This window comes from Oryctolagus cuniculus, chromosome 3 (genome assembly GCF_051225735.1).
Source record: "Oryctolagus cuniculus isolate XC-2025 breed Fujian yellow rabbit chromosome 3, ASM5122573v1, whole genome shotgun sequence".
NCBI lineage: Eukaryota > Metazoa > Chordata > Mammalia > Lagomorpha > Leporidae > Oryctolagus > Oryctolagus cuniculus.
The window spans coordinates 5,908,609-5,928,200 of record NC_142869.1 but is presented as its reverse complement, the minus strand read 5'-3'; the positions used below and the strand labels follow the sequence as shown (position 1 = coordinate 5,928,200).

Genomic DNA, 19,592 nt, shown 5'->3' with positions numbered 1-19,592 from the left:
AGAAAGAAGGAAAGAAAGAAAGAAGGCTCTTAGATAAAGCACAGCTACACAGGTAGATTCAGAACCAAAGAGATTCTGTCTGCCTAAGTTGTGTGTAGAAGGTGTTGGAAATCAATGACAAGTCTGAGGAGTTTGCTCTGAGTCAGGATTTTGACATTTTGAGTCCAGACAAAATTAGTTAGTGGGTCTATTTGGTATTTGAGTATTCTGGCACAATCCAGAGCTGAGTTCATACACACCCAAGTTCTGACAATTGGATAACGTTGGGGTAAGAACCTCAGCTTCTTAATCAGTCACATGGGGATTAAACTCTGTGTGACAACTCAGAGGTGACATTCAGATTGAATGCAGTTATGCATGTACAGTGCCTGGAAGCAGTGAATTAGCAACAGCCTAATTGGGTGGGCGATATCCATTTTCTAGCACAGTTATTTCCAACATCCATATTGTTGAATAAAACCAACTATGTGTGGGGAGCAACTCGGACTAGACTGTTACTGGAATTAAGACTTATTCTATGCATCTGCTCTCCCACAAAATGACGCTGAGAAGGGAGAAACAGCTTCTACACAGCTGCCTCCAGTTCAACCAATAAACTGTAGGACCTGCTCCTGATTGGAGGAGAGCAGCGTACTCGGTGTGTGGGTAGCAGAGTTGGGATTGGCGGAAGAGGACTATAAAGGAGGAGAGAGACAACATGCACCAGGAACACCTGAGGAACATCTGAGCAGCCCCCGAGAGAGCCGGCCGGCGGTGTGCCGCTCCCCCGCGGAAGTGGGGAAAGTGGCCAGGGGGAACCGCCCTTCCATGGAGGTGGAAGGGACAGTAGCCAACCCGGGAAGAACCAGCAGCAAACCCGGGGAGGGCCGAGCAGACAAAAGAACAGTGCAGGGTCCTGTGTCGTTCCTCCACGAAGACGGGGAGCGACACTATGCATTCAGGTTGTCTTCAAAATACTATGGCCAGATGTTAATACTCTCCTGCTGTTGCAAGCCTCCCACAAATTATTGAACCTCCAGATATGTGGTGTGTCCCATTAGGAAGAACTTACAAGTGAAATATTCCAGAAAAGCTGGCATAAATGAGTGTCTCTGCTTCCCACATGCCAGGTGCTGCCCTAAGTGTTTGTGTGTAGGTCAGCTCTAATGGTATACCCAATTTGAAGATGAAATGGAGATATCCAGAGGAAGAGTGACTGCCCATGTGAGTGTGTCAGGATTCTAACCCAGTTGTTCTTTTTTAAAACATTGAGATATAATCCACACACCATAAAGTTCTCCCTTTTAAAATGCACAAGTCGGGACCAGCACTGTGGTATAATGGGTAAAGCTGCCACTTGCAGTGCTGGCATCCCATATGGGCACCGGTTCAAGTCCCAGCTGCTCCTCTTCTGACTCAGCTCTCTGCTATGGCTTGGGAAAGCAGTAGAGAATGGCCCAAGTGCTTGGGCCCCTGTACCCATGTGGGAGACCTGGAGGAATCTCCTGGCTCCTGGCTTCGGATCCGTGCAGCTCCAGCCATTGTGACCAACGGGGGAGTGAACCAGCAGATAGAAGACATCTCTCTCTGCCTCTCATTCTCTCTCTGTATAACTCTTTCAAATAAATAATAATCTTTAAAAATAAATGAAGTGCACAAATCAGTGTCTGTTAGTATTTTCACAGGTATGGTCCATCATCACCACTATCCAATTCAAGATGATTTTCCTCACACTGAAAGCAGACCTCATACCTATGGCAGTCACTGCGTTTACTCTCATTCTTCCAGCTCTGGACATTGGTTAATTTCTTTTCTGTGGATTAGACTAGTCTGGTGGTTTCACAGACATGGAATCACACCACATGTGGACCCTTAAGGTTAACCGCTTTCAGTTAGTTTCATACATGCTGTAGCCTGAGTCAGCACTTCATTCCTTTTTCTGGTTGAGTCGGATTTCATGCATGGATTTACCACATTGTTCATCCTTCATCTATTGGTGGACGTCTGGGCTGTTTCTATATCTGGCAATGAGGAATGTTGCTATGAAGATTCAAATGCTGGGAGCCCAGACATTCTGACCTTGTGGGTCATGATAGTGTCGTGTTATCAGTTGCTGATGTTAGCTCTTTTTGTTTGCAATATGGATTGCTTTTATTTCTTTTTCTTGCTTGATTGCACTGGACAGAACCTGCAGAATAATGTTGAATTGAAATGGTTAGAGTAATTTTCCTTGACTTGTTTGTGGTCAGGAGCAAAACACTGAGTTGTCCATCATTAAGTGTATTTGTTGTGGGTTTTTCCAAGATAACCTTTATCAGGTTGAGAAATTTCCCTTTTCTTCTTAGATTGCTGCAAGTCTTTATTCAGGATGAATTTAGGATTTTTGTCAAATACCTTTTTTGTGCCTATGGAGTATATTCATGGTTTTATACTTTTCATTTATTTATATGGTTTATTACTTTGATTACCTTTGTTAAAAAAAAAATCAAAAGGCAGCCAGTGTTGAGGCACAGTGGATTTAGTCAGCACTTGTGATCCCAGTATCCTATGTTGGAGTGCTGCTTCTGATCTAGCTCTTTGATAATGTGCCTAGGGAGGCATCAGAGGATGGCTTCCTTTCTCTTTCATTCCACGTGTGTCTAAAATTATGGGGAGTCTTTTCTGGGGGAGGTGTATGTTGTTGAGACTTTGTTTTTAAAAATTCATTTAGTTACTTTATGCCATTTATTGGGAATTTAATAAAACTACATTCAAGGTAATGATTTTTAGCAAAGACCTGGTTTTTGTTGTTTTCATTTGTCCAACTGCCTGCCTGCCTTCCTCTTTCTCTCTTTCTCTCTTTTTCTCTTTCTCTCTTTCTCTCTTTCCCGACAGGCAGAGTTAGACAGAGAGAGAGATAGACAGAAAGGTCTTCCTTCCATTGGTTCACCCCCAAATGGCTGCCATAGCTGGCGCACTGCGCCGATCCAAACCCAGGAGCCAGGCCTCCCATGCGGGTGCAGGGCCCAAGCACTTGGGCCATCCTCCACTGCCCTTCCGGGCCACAGCAGAGAGCTGGCCTGGAAGAGGGGCAACCGGAACAGAATCCGGCGCCCCGACCGGGACTAGAACCTTGGGTGCCGGCGCCACAGGCAGAGGATTAGCCTAGTGAGCCGCAGTGCTGGCCACGTATTGCCTTTCAAAATCACTAAAATCTCTATCAGTAAATTCTTAGTTTGCTGATCTTCTTTTTGAGCATTATCCTGAATTCTTTTTCAGTCACTCCATATTTTCACGTCTTTGGGTGCATTATTGGAACTTGATGCATCTCTGTTGAAGCTGTCACGTTTCCCTGATTCTTCCTAAGTGTCTCTGCGTTGCTTTCTGTGGAATTAGCCCCCTCTACTGGCAGCGACAGATCATGTACTGTAGCCTACATTCTGGGAGAGCCGGCTGGTGTTGACCCTGCCAGCCAGTGCTTGTGTTGCGTTGTTGTTGGGTAGGTGACCCAGGACCTTTGATCTGATGTCAGTGGGGTTGCGGGATGTGCTCCACAGTCCACTGATTCGACTGTGTTCTCAGGTGGAAATGCGTGCTGCGTACTGCAGTGACTTCTGGTCAAGTAATCACAAGATGTTTCCTCTGGCCAAGAAGTTACCCTAGTTAGAATCTGCTGTTGGGCAGGCCTGGAGACTGGGCCCAAGGATAGGTGGAGTCATTTCCCAGGAAAGCAGGCATAAAGGCGATAGTCCTTAGGAATGCATGTGTGAGGAATGCCTGAATTTCCGAGTGGAGCTGTGTGGTGGACCGTTGCCTAAGTTGCAGTTAATGTGCACACATGGGAATTTATCTACATGAATGGAGTCAATGGGTAGACTTTAAAAAATTCATTTTAAAGACAGAGGGAGGGAGGGAAAGAGAGAGAGAGAGAGATCTTCTATCTACTGGTTCTCTTCCCAAATGACCACAGAGCTAGGACTGGGCTAGGCTGAAACGAGGAACCTGGAACTCCATCCTGGTCTCCTACGTGGGTGGCGGGACCCAAGTATTTGGGCCATCTTCCACTGTTTTTCCCAGGTGCATTTGCAAAGAGGTGGATCTGAGGTGGAAGAGCTGGAACTGTTGCTCATGTGTGTTTCCAGTTTCGCAGGCAGCAGCTTAACTCACTGTGCCACAATTCTGGCCCCACTGCGTGGACTTTTTTGCAGAGTAGAGGTGCTGCTTTACTTCCCAAAGAAGAAGGGCTGCCCCTTTTGGTTATCTAAGGTCCACAGATATGGGTGTTTCCCTGACTGCTGGGTTATTGGCCGGGATTTTTAGATGAGTGGAGCTGCTGCTTGACTTTCTGGATCAAGCAGTGCAAGTCTTTAGGTTTTTTTTTTTTTTTTTTTTAAATAATGGACAAAGGCAAGCATCTCCCTATCTAAGGGGGTGGTTGGGTGGGCTTTGAGGGTGGACTGGGATACTAACAGTATAGAGACTCAAGCTAGGTTGAAGTTCTTCTCTTGCTTTTCAGTGTGACCAGCTCAGATTGCTGGGTTGCTTAGTTTGTCTGATGTCTGATCAGGTGCCATAGTTGGCAGGAACCAGGAGGTATCACCAAGATTCAGGATGACTGCTGTCTCCTGTCTTTGTGACCTGATGCCAGGTGGCGCATCCACACACTTATTCTATGAGGATACTTTAGAATATCAATAGAAAGATGGGATGAAAGATAAGTTAATCATGTTGTAAAAATCATCAAAATACATATGAGAGGACTTCAAAAAGTTTATGGAAAATGCATATTAGAAAAAACCATGCATGAGTTCCAAAATTTTTTACAGCAGGAGTAGGTGTTGCCTGCATCCCTCATCGGCGTGCCTGGATTCCATTCCTCACCTTGATTGCTGAATCCAACTTCCTGCCATTGCAGAGCCTGGGAGGCAGGAGGTGATGGCTCGAGTGTTTTTGTACCTGCCACACCTAAAGAGTGACCTGGGTTGCATTCCTACCTCTTTGCTCTGGCCTCGACTGTTGTCAGCATCTGGGGAGTGAACTGGTAGAAGGGACTTTTGTCTGCCTCTCCAAAAGAATTTAAAAATGCGTTTATACCAAAATAAGTGCATGTTTTAATTCATTTCCCACAAACTCTTTGAAGTCCCTTTGTATTGCTCCCTAAGAAGTAAGACAAGAGTGGGCTTCTGGGAAACCCCCCAGGAATGCTAGGGCGATCCTCCCCATCTGGGTTTGCAGGGCTTGTGGTTACCTAAAGGATTATCCGGTTTGTGAATAGTTAGTTGCCAGGTGAACTCTCCGTAGAAGGTAGTAGAACCTGATACTTCCTGTTCTATGTCCTTCTGATGCCATTCTCTCTATTTGGACTTTTCTAAGACAATCATCTGAAAGTTCCACAGTAAGCGGGGGGGATGTTGTCTAAGCAAAGCCTCACGATAGTCAGCGTACCCCAGGAGGAGTCGCTGTGTGCACCTGTGGAAGATGATGCTGTTAGGTGGCTGTAGGCTCCCTCACGATGTGCTCCTCACGTGTTCCCTGACCTAAACCTCTGGGCTGGAAAATCTGCCCAGTTAAACTCAGCCTCTGCTATGAACACTCCTTGTGAACTTTCACTGTGCAATGCAGAGCTTGCACACTGCGGAAGGAGGATGAAAATAGGAAGGCGCATTCTTGGCCCTAAGGATTGCTCAGGGAGTGCAGGAGACAAATACTGAGCTTCCCAGGGAAGGGCACGTGGTCCATGTGGCTGGGCCCGCAGCAGAGGCATAAACCACTGTTGAGAACACAGAAACACAGAGGCTAGAGAGAGGCAAGCATGGGGCAGGTGACCGCATATCTAGGGAAAGTGGCTTAAAATAGATGACAGTCACCATAAATAAGAGTGTCAATTGTTAAAGATCAACAACAGGAGTCACTGTGCACCTGCTACCCATGTAGGACCTCTGTCATTAATGTGTTGTACTATGAGATTCAATGATAAAACTAGTCTTCAAACAGTACCTTATACTTTGTATGTCTGTGTGGGTGCAAACTGTTAAAATTTTTACTTAGTATAGAGTTGATCTTCTGTATATAAAGATAATTAGAAATTAATCTTAATGAAGAATGGGATGGGAGAGGGAGTAGGAGGTGGGATGGTTTGCAGGTGGGAGGGTGGGTATGGGAAGAAGAGCTGCTGTAATCCAAAAGTTGTACTTTGGAAATTTATATTAAATAAAAGCTTTCTATAAAAAATAAAATAAAAAAATAGATGACAGTCACGTTCCATCAACCCCCTGTGATGGCCGGGGGAGGTGGGATGGTCATGGTTATTTCAGCCTTTTGGAGGTCTCGTAGGGTATGGAAATGGAAGGAGGATCTTGCTAAAAATAGAAGAGGACAAGCATGGCAAGGGAGCTTGTCCACAGCAACTTCCCTGCCAGGGAGGAGTCAGTCCCTTCCCCCTGGGAACCTGGGAGAGGAACCGATTTCTTTTGAGGAAAGAACTTTTGATAAGTTGACGACCCCCCCCCCCCCCCGGCCCCACACACAATTTGCCTTTGGGACAAGTTGCAGAAATGCAAGCTTTATTCAAATTTATTTTCTGTTTAATCTTTCTGAGTCTCCAAAGTCCAACAGCATTGCTTAATAACACTTTATAAACTCACCTTGAAATCCAGGATGTGATCTTTCCCCAGGACATAGTTCAAAAGCTACTCTTCTCTAGAAAACATACAAACGTGCATATCAAGAACCCTCTCCTTGATTGTCATATGATTCACAAATAAATCATTGGCAGTGGGTAGAATTTTGTTTTAACCTGGAGGAAAGTTTTCCCTTTCCTGGGGCAGGTTTTGTGCCCGTGTTTCTTCTGCCTGCTGTAGTACTGGGCTTGGACTCCCAGCAGGTGCATTGCTTGGAGCTGTGGTTACTGATGGCTCCTGCAGTTGTGAGTGGCCTCCTTCCTCTCTGTGCGTGTCTGCTGTTGACTTCTGGTGCTGGCGAGGCAGGCAAGCTACTGGTGGTTCCCCTGGGAGGGAGCCACTGGTTGACCATGCGCTCAGTCGTGGAGAAACTCATGCAGAGAGGAAACGAGGTGGTCGTAGTCATGCCAGAGGTGAGATGGCAACTGGCACAGTCGCTGAATTGTACAGTGAAGACCTACGCGACGTCTTACACTCTGCAGGATTTGGATCGTGAGTTCATGATTTTTGCCAAAACTCAATGGAAAATTCGGGAGAATAATTTATTTTATCTAATAACGGGTTCATCCAGAGGAATTTATGAAATAATATTTTCCAAATGTAGGAGCTTATTTAATGACAAAAAATTAGTGGAATATATAAAGCAGAATTCATTCGATGCTGTGTTCCTGGACCCTTTTGATATGTGTGGCTTAATTGTTGCCAAATACTTTTCACTGCCCTCCGTGGTCTTCGCCAGGGGAGTATTTTGCCATTGTCTTGAAGAAGCTACGCAGTGCCCTTATCCTCTCTCTTACGTACCCAGAAGTTGGTTGGCGTTCTCAGATGTCATGACCTTCAAGGAGAGAGTTTGGAACCTTCTCATCCACTTGGAGGAGCGCTTAATATGCTCCTATTTTTTAAAAAATGCCTTAGAAATTGCTTCTGAAGTTCTCGAAACGCATGTCACACCCTACGATCTCTTCAGCCACACATCAATTTGGTTGTTACGAGCTGACTTTGTTTTGGGATATCCCATGCCTGTGATGCCCAACATGGTCTACATTGGCGGCATCAACTGCCAGCAGGGGAAACCTTTGTCGAAGGTGAGTTGTCTTCCTGAATCTGGGTTTTGATACTTAAAAAAACTCACAAGATTTCTTATTCCTCTGATTAGTCATTTACCTTTGTTGCAGTCAGAGTTTCTTTCTGGTGTAATGAGTTATTTGGCCAATTCCTTTAAGGGTGTGTTAGCAAATTTTATCCTGCTGCTCTAGCTTATATGGATGTATATATGACATATAAAATTGTATATAATTTCTAGGTTTCATTTTTTAAAATTTTTTTTTTGACAAGCAGAGTGGACAGAGAGAGAGAGAAACAGAGAGAAAGGTCTTCCTTTTGCCGTTGGTTCACCCTCCAATGGCCGCCGTGGCTGGCACGCTGCGGCTGGCGCACCGCGCTGATCCGAAGGCAGGAGCCAGGTACTTCTCCTGGTCTCCCATTGGGTGCAGGGCCCAAGTACTTGGGCCATCCTCCACTGCACTCCTGGGCCACAGCAGAGAGCTGGCCTGGAAGAGGGGCAACCGGGACAGAATCCGGCACCCCGACCGGGACTAGAACCCGGTGTGCCGGCGCGGCAAGGTGGAGGATTAGCCTATTGAGCCGCAGCGCCGGCTCTAGGTTTCATTTTAATACTGGCTTTGCAAAGCACTGTAAACCACAGTGAGAGCTGAAAATTCCCTTTTTTTTATTCCTATACTGACCTTCATAAAATGCTTTCAGCACCCCTATATGTATATTTCACAAAATTTTTAGAATTTTTATGTATGTATACATATATAAAATGTGTTTCCAATGGAAACTCACACCTGCTGTATTAACCTCTAGCATCAAGCTGTTCTTTGCCTTGCAGTTCTCACTTGTCAATAGAACAGAGATGGCACTTTTTTAAAGATTGCTTTATTTATTTCAAAGGTAGAGTTGCAGAGGGAGAGGGAAAGAGAGATCTTTCATCAGCAACAAACCAGGAGCCAGGAGCTTCATCCAGGTTTCCCACGTGGGTGCAGAGGCCCAGGTACTTGAGCCTCCTTCTGCTGATTTCCCAGGCACATTATCAGGGAGGTGGGTCAGAAGTCGAACAGCTGGGACTCGAACAGGCATCCATAAAGGATGCCAGTGCTGCAGACAGCAGATTAATCTGCTGCGTCACAGTGCTGGTCTCTACAAATCGCATTCTAATATAGCAGTGCATGTATCACATTTTACCCATCCATTCATCTGTGGGTGGACACTTGGGTTTCTTCTTGGGCTTGTTGGCTGTTTTTTAATAATACTATGCCAATAATACTATGACCATGACTGTATAACCTCATTGACTTTCTTTTTGGTTACTGTTAAACCAGCCTAGCATTCCTAGGATAGTCACTAATTATGGTGTGTTATCTTTTCACACATTACATATTTTTTAATATATTATTAAATGGGATTCACTAAAATTTTGCTTAGCGTATTTGCATCTATAGTCGTGAGGGTTCATAGTTTTCCTTTCTTGGGACAGCTTTATTTGGTTTTGGTATTGTGCTAATTCTGATATCTTAGATTCAATTAAGAAATTCCTTGTGCTTTTATTTTGTGTAATAGATTGTGGGGAATTGGTATTATTTCTTCCTTTAGCTTGTTAGAATTCATTAGTGAAGTCATCTGGGCTTGAGTTGTTGTTTGTAGGGAATTTTGAATTGTCAATTTAATTTGAATGTATTTGGTAGAGGTTATTTCTTCTGTGACTGTCCATTTCATCTACGTTGTAGGTTACTGACATAAACTTATTTGTGATATTCCTGTAGTATCATTTTAACATTTGTAGAATCTCTAGTGATATCATGTATCTCATTTCAGATGCTGATAATAAATTTCTCCTCTCTCTTTTTTTAATTAGTCTACCTGTAGCTTTACCAAAATAACTGATCTTCTCAAAAAGGATCAACTTCGTTTCCAATACTTTTCTCTGTTATGTTCCCGTTTTTTACTTCATTGATTTTCTCTCTGAGTTAAGAACCACATTTTGAAGAATGTGACAGTGTTAATGGGTAGATAAAATGATTTTTTCATATTCAAAAAATATTCTTTGTTCAAGGCTGACTAGTATCCCACTGTATATAAAGAACACATTTTAAAATGTATTCATCCGTGGATGGACACTTTAATTGATTCCATATCGTGGCTATTGCAAATAGTGCTTTAATTAACATGCGAGTGCAGCCATATCCTTGACAAAATGATTTCAGTTTTTTTGGGTAAATACCCATAAGAAGGACTGCTGGATCATGTGGCAATTCCATTTTCTAGTTACAAGTTTTAAAACTATTTTGAGAGAACGAGCTCTCTGCTGGTTCATTCCTTGAATGCCTGCAGTGGTCGGTACTAGGCTAGTGTGAAGCTGTGAGCTAGGACTCCATCCAGGTCTCCCATGTGGCTGTCAGGATCTCGGTTACTTGTGGCATCACTGCTGCCTCCAGAGTCAGGGACAGGAGCTAGGAATCAAAGCAGGTCCTTTGATATAGGATGCAGGCATCTTGATCAGCACCTTCATTGCTAAACCAATGCCCTTACTTTTAGTTTTCTGAGGGATCAGCATATATTTTCCACAGTGGCTGTACTGACGACATTCCCATCAACAAGGGCTCCCTTAACTTCCTGTGTTTGCCAATTCTCATTATGTCTTTTTCTCTTTAATAATGGGCATTCAGATTTCTCATTGTGGTTTTAATCTGCAGCTTCCTATGATTTGTAATGTTGAATTTTTAAAAAATGTATCTCCTGGGCCATTTTATGTCTTCTTTTGAGAAATTACAAGAATGTCTGTATACCACTGATTTTAATAAGCAGCAAAATTACAAAAGAATGAGGCCCAGGAGTGGGCCAGACAGGGTACAGAACAAAGGACAGAGTTGCTATTAAAGGAGTCAAGAAAGGTATTGTCCAAGTTACAAATAAGTTTTCTGATTGAGAGGCAAAGAGAACCTGATAGAAGGGTTTGATAATAACCTGGTGGGCTTTAGGCCTTGTAAGTTAAGGGACCTAGACCTATTTATTTTTTTTTTTTTACATAGGGTACATTTTAAGGGAGGTGTGAACCTCCTTGGGGAAGGCACTCTGTTGACTTCCATTACCTAGCTGGCCTGGGAGGAGAGCTGGCCAGGTAAAGGCAGGTGGCATCTCCAACAGGAAATTTACAGTTCTGCCTGCAGTGTTGCTGACCCTACTTGGCCGTCCCCTCAGCTGCAGTGGTCACTTTGAAAGCTGGGCTGAGTGAAGGGCTTTTCAGCTTAGAGCCAGTAAGATCTGTGGCTCTGACCTGAAGTCCTTCCACTCCAGGGCAGGTCCATTTTCAGTGATTAAACTCTTGGCTGGCAGAGCTCCCAGGGCTCTTTATAAGCTGACTTCTGCTGAAGCCCAGGCTTCAGTGGCCTGGCCTGCTGGGTCTCCCTGAGGGCAGATCATTGTACAGAGCTGCCTGTAATAGGCCTGCCACCCATCTTTACATTGCTTCTGATGCCCAGCTTTCTTTTCTTCTTGGTTTTTGTTAAATCAGACCAGAGAATGAAAGTCAAGGGAGTGCTCAGTCCCACCTCTAATTTTTGTTGCCTAGACTAGAAGTCTAGAGTTATAGGCATGTTTCTTATGAATATTTAGCTGGGCTGAGTTACTCTGATTTCTTTTTTTTCTTTTTTCTTTTTTTTTTTTTTTTGACAGGCAGAGTGGACAGTGAGAGAGAGAGACAGAGAGAAAGGTCTTCCTTTGCCGTTGGTTCACCCTCCAATGGCCACTGCGGCCAGCGCACTGCGGCCGGCGCACCGCGCTGATCCGATGGCAGGAGCCAGGTGCTTATCCTGGTCTCCCATGGGGTGCAGGGCCCAAGGACTTGGGCCATCCTCCACTGCACTCCCTGGCCACAGCAGAGAGCTGGCCTGGAAGAGGGGCAACCGGGACAGAATCCGGCGCCCCGACCGGGACTAGAACGCCATGTGCCAGCGCCACAAGGCGGAGGATTAGCCTAGTGAGCTGCGGCGCCGGCTTACTCTGATTTCTGAACATGGTTGACCTTTAACAGAACTGACTTACATCCTCACTATGCAAGGATATGGCCAAGATTATCACTACAAAATCTTACCAGTTACCAGCCATGCTTAAAAACCTTGCACCACAGATGCAAAACAGATATGTTAACTCTGTGTGGTGTTGCCTGGCAGCGGCTTTAATTTTCTATGCTAGTCTTTAAGTAATTAAGTAATCTCACAAGGAATAATCATATATGGCAATAGAGTCAAAAAGGTAGGGCAGCTCTTCAATGCACAAACATTTTAAGAGTAATATCAAATGAAAACTTAGCAAGCAGATTTAATTATTAGACAACAACTTAGGAAAACACTTACCAGAAGGTCCAATGTCCTTTACAAATGTTAAGAATACATGTACTTGGAAACATCTCTTAAATACCCAACACGATGTAGCTTGTTTAACCAGCAAATTTAAGCACAAGTATATAAAATGTTTCCAGTCTTTTTTTAACAAGTTTACAGAGATTTAAGTTACACGAATTTTTGATTAACTTTAGCTGTTTAAACTTACGGGAAACATTTTGTTACAGATTATAATATAGTCAAGCTCTACAGCAATATGAACACTTGAGATAACTTTCTTGTATACATAACATTTAGTCCAGCAGAGACATTAGAAAAACATACATAAATGATACAGAGGAGTTGATTTAAAGGCTAACTACATTTAGATAGATGCATTTAGTTTCACAGCAAACTACAGGGTCACATACATCAGAACAATAAAGCAGTTTCAGTAATAGCTGTTAAAATCTTTAACCTTTTTTATAAATCACCAATTGATTTGAATTACTTTCTGATCTTAGTAACCTCAGTTAACTATACTTTTTTCCAATTGGTACCTGTAATACATTATTTTTTGTTTTGTTTTGTTTTTTTGACAGGCAGAGTGGACAGTGAGAGAGAGAGACAGAGAGAAAGGTCTTCCTTTGCCGTTGGTTCACCCTCCAATGGCCGCCGCGGCCGGCGCGCTGCGGCCAGCGCACTGCGCTGATCCGGTGGCAGGAGTCAGGAGCCAGGTGCTTTTCCTGGTATCCCATGGGGTGCAGGGCCCAAGCACCTGGGCCATCCTCCACTGCACTCCTGGGCCACAGCAGAGAGCTGGCCTGGAAGAGGGGCAACCGGGACAGAATCCGGAGCCCTGACCGGGACTAGAACCTGGTGTGCCGGCGCCGCTAGGCGGAGGATTAGCCTAGTGAGCCGCGGCGCCGGCTGTAATACATTATTGACTTTATCAGTTTACAGAGTCATCCCAAAGTACTGAATACAATAGATGTAGCTGGAAAAAGTCCATTGCAACCTATAGGAGGACAGTTAAACACAGAACCAACAACGCTTTAGTTTTATGAGCAGTAAATCTGGTATACAAAACTGTGGATGACAAAAGACCTTAAGTTGTCATATTTAAAATTACAAACTTGTTAACCAAGAAGAGACACTTGTTTACTTTACATAGCATTTTTGAAAGCACCTGTAGGATTTTACAAGGCACATTTAACTTTTTTAGGCCTCTGGGGCCCCTTCACCAAGATGACCATTATGTTTAGTAACACTAGATTACCAGACTTTATAATTTTCAGACATTTGTATTAATACCATTTTATATCATGACATAATACAGACCAAATGTGATCATTGTTACAGGGTGACTATTTAAATGTTAGAAAATAAGCACATATTTAAATAACCCATAGCTCTTAATAAAAACTCAGTTGTTTTTAAACAATTAGAATTTAACAGAGACATCAAGAGAACATAATAGATTACTTTAACTTATTGTTTTAACAGAGAATCAGTAATAGCTTTCATGTCCAAAAATTTTTTTATAACTTTTTGTGACTTTTACACACCCTCTTTAACTTACTTGAAACATTTTATTTTTATACTTGTGATGTTTTTTATCTGTCAAGACAACATTTTTAAACAAGGTAACACATTAAATTTCAGCATTAATTACTTTTAAGTGATATTGAACTATTTTTATGTGGACAATCTATGAAAACATGTTAGCAAATTTAAGTAGTTTTTCTATAGAACATAAGGTGTTGAACGTACCAAAGTTTACATTTAGACACTTATCTCATTTGTCTTTACCCAATTTAAATTCGCTGTTACACCTAAATGACTTCAGATGCTGATATTATATATCTCTATCTGAATTTAATTAAAATTGAAATTGTATTTATCTAAAACAAGTTCTAATTACCTATTACTGTTTCAAATTGAGTACTGACCACCCAGAAATTTGTTAAAACAAATTGTAAAATGAGTTCAGCAAGTTGCAAAGTAATATCTTCTGGTTTGCATGAGATAAAACGGAAGAGCCATCAGAAGGGTGGGATACCAATTTGTTCCATTGATAAGACAGGGGGAGTAGACTTTGGACCAGACCTGGTTCTAAGGTAAAGTTTTAAATTCTGAGATAAGACAAGGGGGAGGAGAATTACCCAGTCCACTTCAGTCTCTAAGGCCAAATTTGAATTTTGCGCCAGTCTTGTGCACCGCCACTTTGAGACCCGCCAACAGAGCCTGGCAATAGACATGGAGTCTCTCCTTTACAGAAATTAACCCAATTGTAATTGTCCTTTTTAACATTTACACTGTTATAACATGCCAGAGGCTGTTCACCTTGGAGACCTGTTGCAGATATGAGTACGGGCCGGCGCGAGATTTACACCCTCTTTCCCAGATTTTTAAGGGCCAGCAAGAGCTCACCAGATGCCACCGCCGGCCCCCCGGGGCTCCTGCCAGCTTCTTTGCATTTTATTGAATTTCTTTACTTTGACATTCAGAGCACTGGGCAGAAATTGCATCGCATCAACACAAGCCCTCAGGATGCTTTAACAGTTGGACTCCCCTGGTCCGCACCAGTTCCAAGTCCGCTGCTAGGCTCTGGCTAAAGCAAGCCACTGCACGGAACCACGGCTGCAGGGGCGGGCCCGGTGGGGGTGTGTGTGTGTGTGCACCCACGAGGCACTGCAGCCCTGGGCGGGGGGGAGAGGGGTCTCCTCCTTGCTCCCCGACACCAGGAGCACCGCGTGCACGCACGCATGCAGCGCTCTGGGTACAGGGAGTTACAGCGGGGGCTTACAGCCCGGAAAGCTTTGGGCGCAGGGAGTTACTTTGTTTAGCAATCTCTATTGTGCTGTCCTTGGTCTGCTGAGCTAGCTGTCCCTGGTAAGCTTGGATATCTCTGGAATGCCTGAATGGCTGCTTTTACAAGGACCGGGGTCTGCTATGGGAAACGGAGGCTGCTTTTTTTTTAATTGTGTAAAAATGGAGTCAATATTTGCTGCAGAAGAAGTGTGAAGCAATATTCTGAAAGTTTTTCTAAGACTAGTGAAGAACTGAAGGAGTTCAGCATCTTGTTTTAAATAGGTGTCTGTTTAAAAAGCCAGCATTCCTCTGTTTCACAGGTGTTCTGCATTTGAGGTGAGTGAAACCTTTGCTGTTCACCTGATGTAATGCTCTATTTCCTGACAAACAGGGTCGGGGGGCGGGGCACACGAAAACTAACATAGCGCCATAGTTCGACTACAGTGGCTTTGTGGTAAGTTTTACCATCTGGTAGAACACTATTCCTCCTTCTAAATTTTCTCAGTGATTTTCATAATGTATTATCCTATGTCAAATTTTGAATTATTTTGTTTAGTTCAAAAAACAAAAATAGTTCTTTAGGGCTATAATAATATTACATTAAATGTTTTGTTAATTTGCAAAAGATTGATATGTTTTCACTGGTAAGTCTTGCTATTCAGGAATATGAATTCCTTTTTATTTATTCAGATCATGTTCTGTGCCCATCAGTAAAAGTTCACTCTTTATCTATGTAAGCATTTTATCTTTCTTATTAAAACATACTCCTAGACATTTTATTATTTTTTAAACTATTATGCATAGGGTAGTTTCCATTTGTGTCTTGAACTGACCATTGGTAATTAAAGTACAGCTTTGGTTTGGCACATTTACTTGTGTCTAGCTATATTATTAATTTCTCGTGTTATTTTGTGAGAGTTATGAGGTATACAACATTGTCTGCTAACAATTCCCTCACCCCAGTATGTATACCACTTATTTTGCTTTACTGGAGTACAAACCTCCGAAACATTGTGGAATAATATTGTTGATCTAGACAGTTTAGCTTGGGATCCAAACACTTGCAGTCGCGAAAGCCTTGACAAATCCGAGAATAAGTTTCTTGGCAACTGCACGGTTGCTAGACCCAGGTGAAATATCATGTCTTATCTCAGCAGATTATTTTATCAGGATGGGCGTATTAATTTTATTAGTTGTTCTGACCTTGTACAAGTTTAGTAGACTTTGTGACAAAGTCACAGACTCATAGATATTGGCAGATACTTGATGAAAGAATGTCTTGAGCCAATGGATGGAAAAAGTAAAATCATGCATGTTGTCAAAAGCAGTCAGATTACAGCTTTTAGGCCTGTCAAAATTAGGCATAGCGAGGCATAACTGTTTGTGCTTTGCAAGATCAGACACAGTGACTGATGCAAGCTGCAGGGCTCCAAGAGGCTGAGCCTACAAAAGGGCTCTCTCCCCTTTATCTCTATCAGTGCAGCTCCAAGCACCACCCAGGCGTTGCCTTCACCCTTGCCCTCTTCCCAGGGGTGGGGCCCTGCAACTTTCTGAACCAACAGAGTTCAGTGTGGCTTACTGGGCACTTGAGGGGTTTAGAGTACAGACAGGTAGATATGATTTCATATTATAGATCCCATAATGGTGTCTATAAAGTATACAACATATTGAACTGTACATAGTATTATGTATGTTTGGTTATTAAAAAAGTGTTGCACAATGTTCATGGAAAATGGAATTAAAAGATAACATGCCGGGGCTGGTGCTGTGGCGCCCTGGGTTAACGCCCTGGCCTGAAGTGCCGGTATCCCATATGGGCACCGGTTCGAGACCCGGTTGCTCCACTTCTGATGCAGCTCTCTGCTTTGGCCTGGGAAAGCAGTGGAAAGTGGCCAAGTCCTTGGGCCCCTGCACCCACGTGGGAGACCCTGAAGAAGCTCCTGGTTCCTGGCTTTGGATCGGCACAGCTTGGGCTGTTGCGGCCAATTGGGGAGTGAACCTCTCCCTCTCTGTATATCTGTCTCTCTGCCTTTTAAGTAAGATGAAAATACAGAAATAATTTATATAAAAGAGGTCCCTTAGACAAAGAGGCATGGACATAGCTCACTTGCAAGTGTAGATTCTCAATAGAAGACTCAGGCATCGTGTGCATTCCCCTTCCCTGGCCAGCCCTGCGTGCTGACGTGTGCAAAGCCTGCAGTAGCTGCACTTGCTGCAGAGCAGGCGCCGTAATCTGATTCGCACCTGTCTGATGAGAAGGAACCATTGCTGACGACAGGGTGTGTATTTGCTTGTGTGTGTGTTTGTGGCAACTCAAGCCCCTCAGAGGGTTTCTGTTCTTTCTTGAGGTCTGTAAGAAAATCTCCCTGGTTTTATCTGCAGAATTCTGCGCAAGGCTATACTTAGTACTTCAGCAAGGATGGCAGATCATCATTCTGGAAGACATTAGTTTTGGTGGAGCAACAACTATTAGACATTTTAGAATTTTGATAATTTCCAGTAGAATTGACTACTGGGTCCAGCTGGAAGGGATTTGGGTTCACGTTGCACATTTCAGGGAGAATTCTCTCAAGCACTGGGGCTGGGATTCAGTTACACAACAATAAAGACCTGAGCTTCCCCCATTTCTTTTGGATTCTGGCTCCATTCCAGAATCCAAATTCAAATTGAGCTTTAGTGGGTATGGCCAAGGTCTAACAAGATTAGAATATAAGCTTTTAATTGCTTTTATTTATCTAGTTTTTAAACATACACAAAGAAGATATTATAATACTTTGAGGCAATTGGGAAATTTAATTATGGACTGAAATGATATAATATTAAAGAATTGTTGATTTTGTTATATGTGATAATGTGGCTATGTAACAAATTTTCTTACATTTATTGAAATAGGGATGGAGTGAAATTTTGATAAGGTTCTGTAAACAAATGAGAACCCATAAATTTTAGAAAAGAAGGAAAGAAGGGAATAGATGGATCTGCACAGCAAATTATTGAAAATTATTTCAATGTAAGGATGGATATATGATTATTGAGTACACAGCAATGTATTAGTTCTTGGTATGAAATTGTGCACTTAGAAATGGTTAAGATGGTAATTTTCATGTTGTGTGTTTTTAACCACTATTAGATTTTTAATTTTAAAAGTATAGTCAATCAAATGAGGTATAAAGCACATAATGAATTAAAAAGATTAAAAAAATATAATCATTTCAACGGGCACAGGTAAAGTATTTGACAAAATCCAGAAGCTGTTCTTGATACCAAAGCAAACAGGAAAAAGAAGGACATTTTTCAAGCTAAGGAAGGGCATCTTCATAAAACTCACAGCTAGCAACCTGCTTGGTGGTCGAAGACTGACGGCGTCCCCACTGAGGCGACACAGGTCGCTGAAGGCTGCTCCCTCTGCTCCTGTTGCGCATTGCCCTATCCGGGGCAAGCAAGCAAGCAAAAGATAAAAGTGATCCAAATTGCAGGACAAAACTTTTTCCATGTTTTTTCCTGAGTAGTTTTAAGCTGCTGGAATCAAGTTTAAGCCTTAATCCATTTTAAGTTGGATACTCTGTTACGGATGAAAGAAGTTTCCAGTTTTATGTTTCTGTATTTCCATTCAAATTTCCCAGCTGCATTAATTGAAAAGACTGTCCTTGTCCTTCCCTCATTGAGTATCCTTAGCAACTTTGTCAAAAGTCTACTGACCATAGGTTCACAATACCTGGATTCTTTTCTGGGTTCTCTATTGCTTTCCAATTATTAGGGGGTGGCTTTCTCTCTCTCTCGCTCTCTTTTGCCGGCTGTCTCTGGCTCTGTGTCTGCCAGTGCCATGCTATTTTAGTTACTATAGCTTTTAGTATAATTTGAAATAAAGTAGTGTTAATACCTTAAGCTTTGTTGACTTTGCCATGAGTTCTTTTGGCTATTGGGAGTCTTTTCAGGAATTCGTTTCCATTTCTGTCAAGAATGTCATTTCTATTTTATTAGGAATTGTCTTAAATCTGTAGATAGTTTTGAGTAGTGTGGACATTTTAAATAAATAAGTTCTTCCAATCTGTGAGCTGTCGCTCCCCCTCTTCACGGAGGAACGACACAGGACCCTGCGCTGTTCTTTTGCCTGCTCGGCCCTTCCCGGGTTTGCTGCTGGTCCTTCCCGGGTTGGCTGCCGTCCCTTCCACCTCCGTGGAAGGGCGGTTCCCCCTGCCACTTTCCCCACTTCCGCGGGGGAGCGGCACACCGCCGGCCGGCTCTCTCGGGGGCTGCTCAGATGTTATTCGGATAGATGTTCCTGGTGCATGTTGTCTCTCTCCTCCTTTATAGTCCTCTTCCACCAATCCCAACTCTGCTACACACATGCCGAGTACGCTGCTCTCCTCCAATCAGGAGCAGGATCAGCTCCTGCAGGTTACTGGTCGAACTGGAGGCAGCTGCATAGAAGCTGTTTACTCCTCTCCCAGCGCCATATTGTGGGAGAGCAGATGCATAGAATAAGTCTTAATTCCAGTAACTTAGTCTAGTCCGAGTTGCTCCCCACAGTGAGCACAGTATATCTTTGCATTTATTTGTGCTTTCTTTAATCTTTCATCAATATTTTATAGCTTTTGGTGTGTAGATCATTCAGTTCTTTGACTAGATGTATTCCTAAGTATTCGATTTATTGTTTTGTTAATTTCTCCACTGGATAGTGCTGCTCCTCCGCACGCGGAGGAGCCGCACCGGACCGGGCGCTTGTTGTTCCCTTTTTTTACAAGTCCTTTCTATAGTA

General features: G+C 43.1%; 1 pseudogene across 1 annotated transcript; it reads left to right on the top strand.

Annotated features, from left to right (window-relative positions):
* Positions 1-6,719: 6,719 nt before the first annotated feature.
* Positions 6,720-7,894, top strand: LOC149127249 (UDP-glucuronosyltransferase 1A7 pseudogene; annotated as a pseudogene). The gene is made up of 2 exons (XR_016231850.1): positions 6,720-7,723; positions 7,814-7,894. The product of XR_016231850.1 is annotated as a UDP-glucuronosyltransferase 1A7 pseudogene (transcript).
* The last annotated feature ends 11,698 nt before the right edge of the window (positions 7,895-19,592 follow it).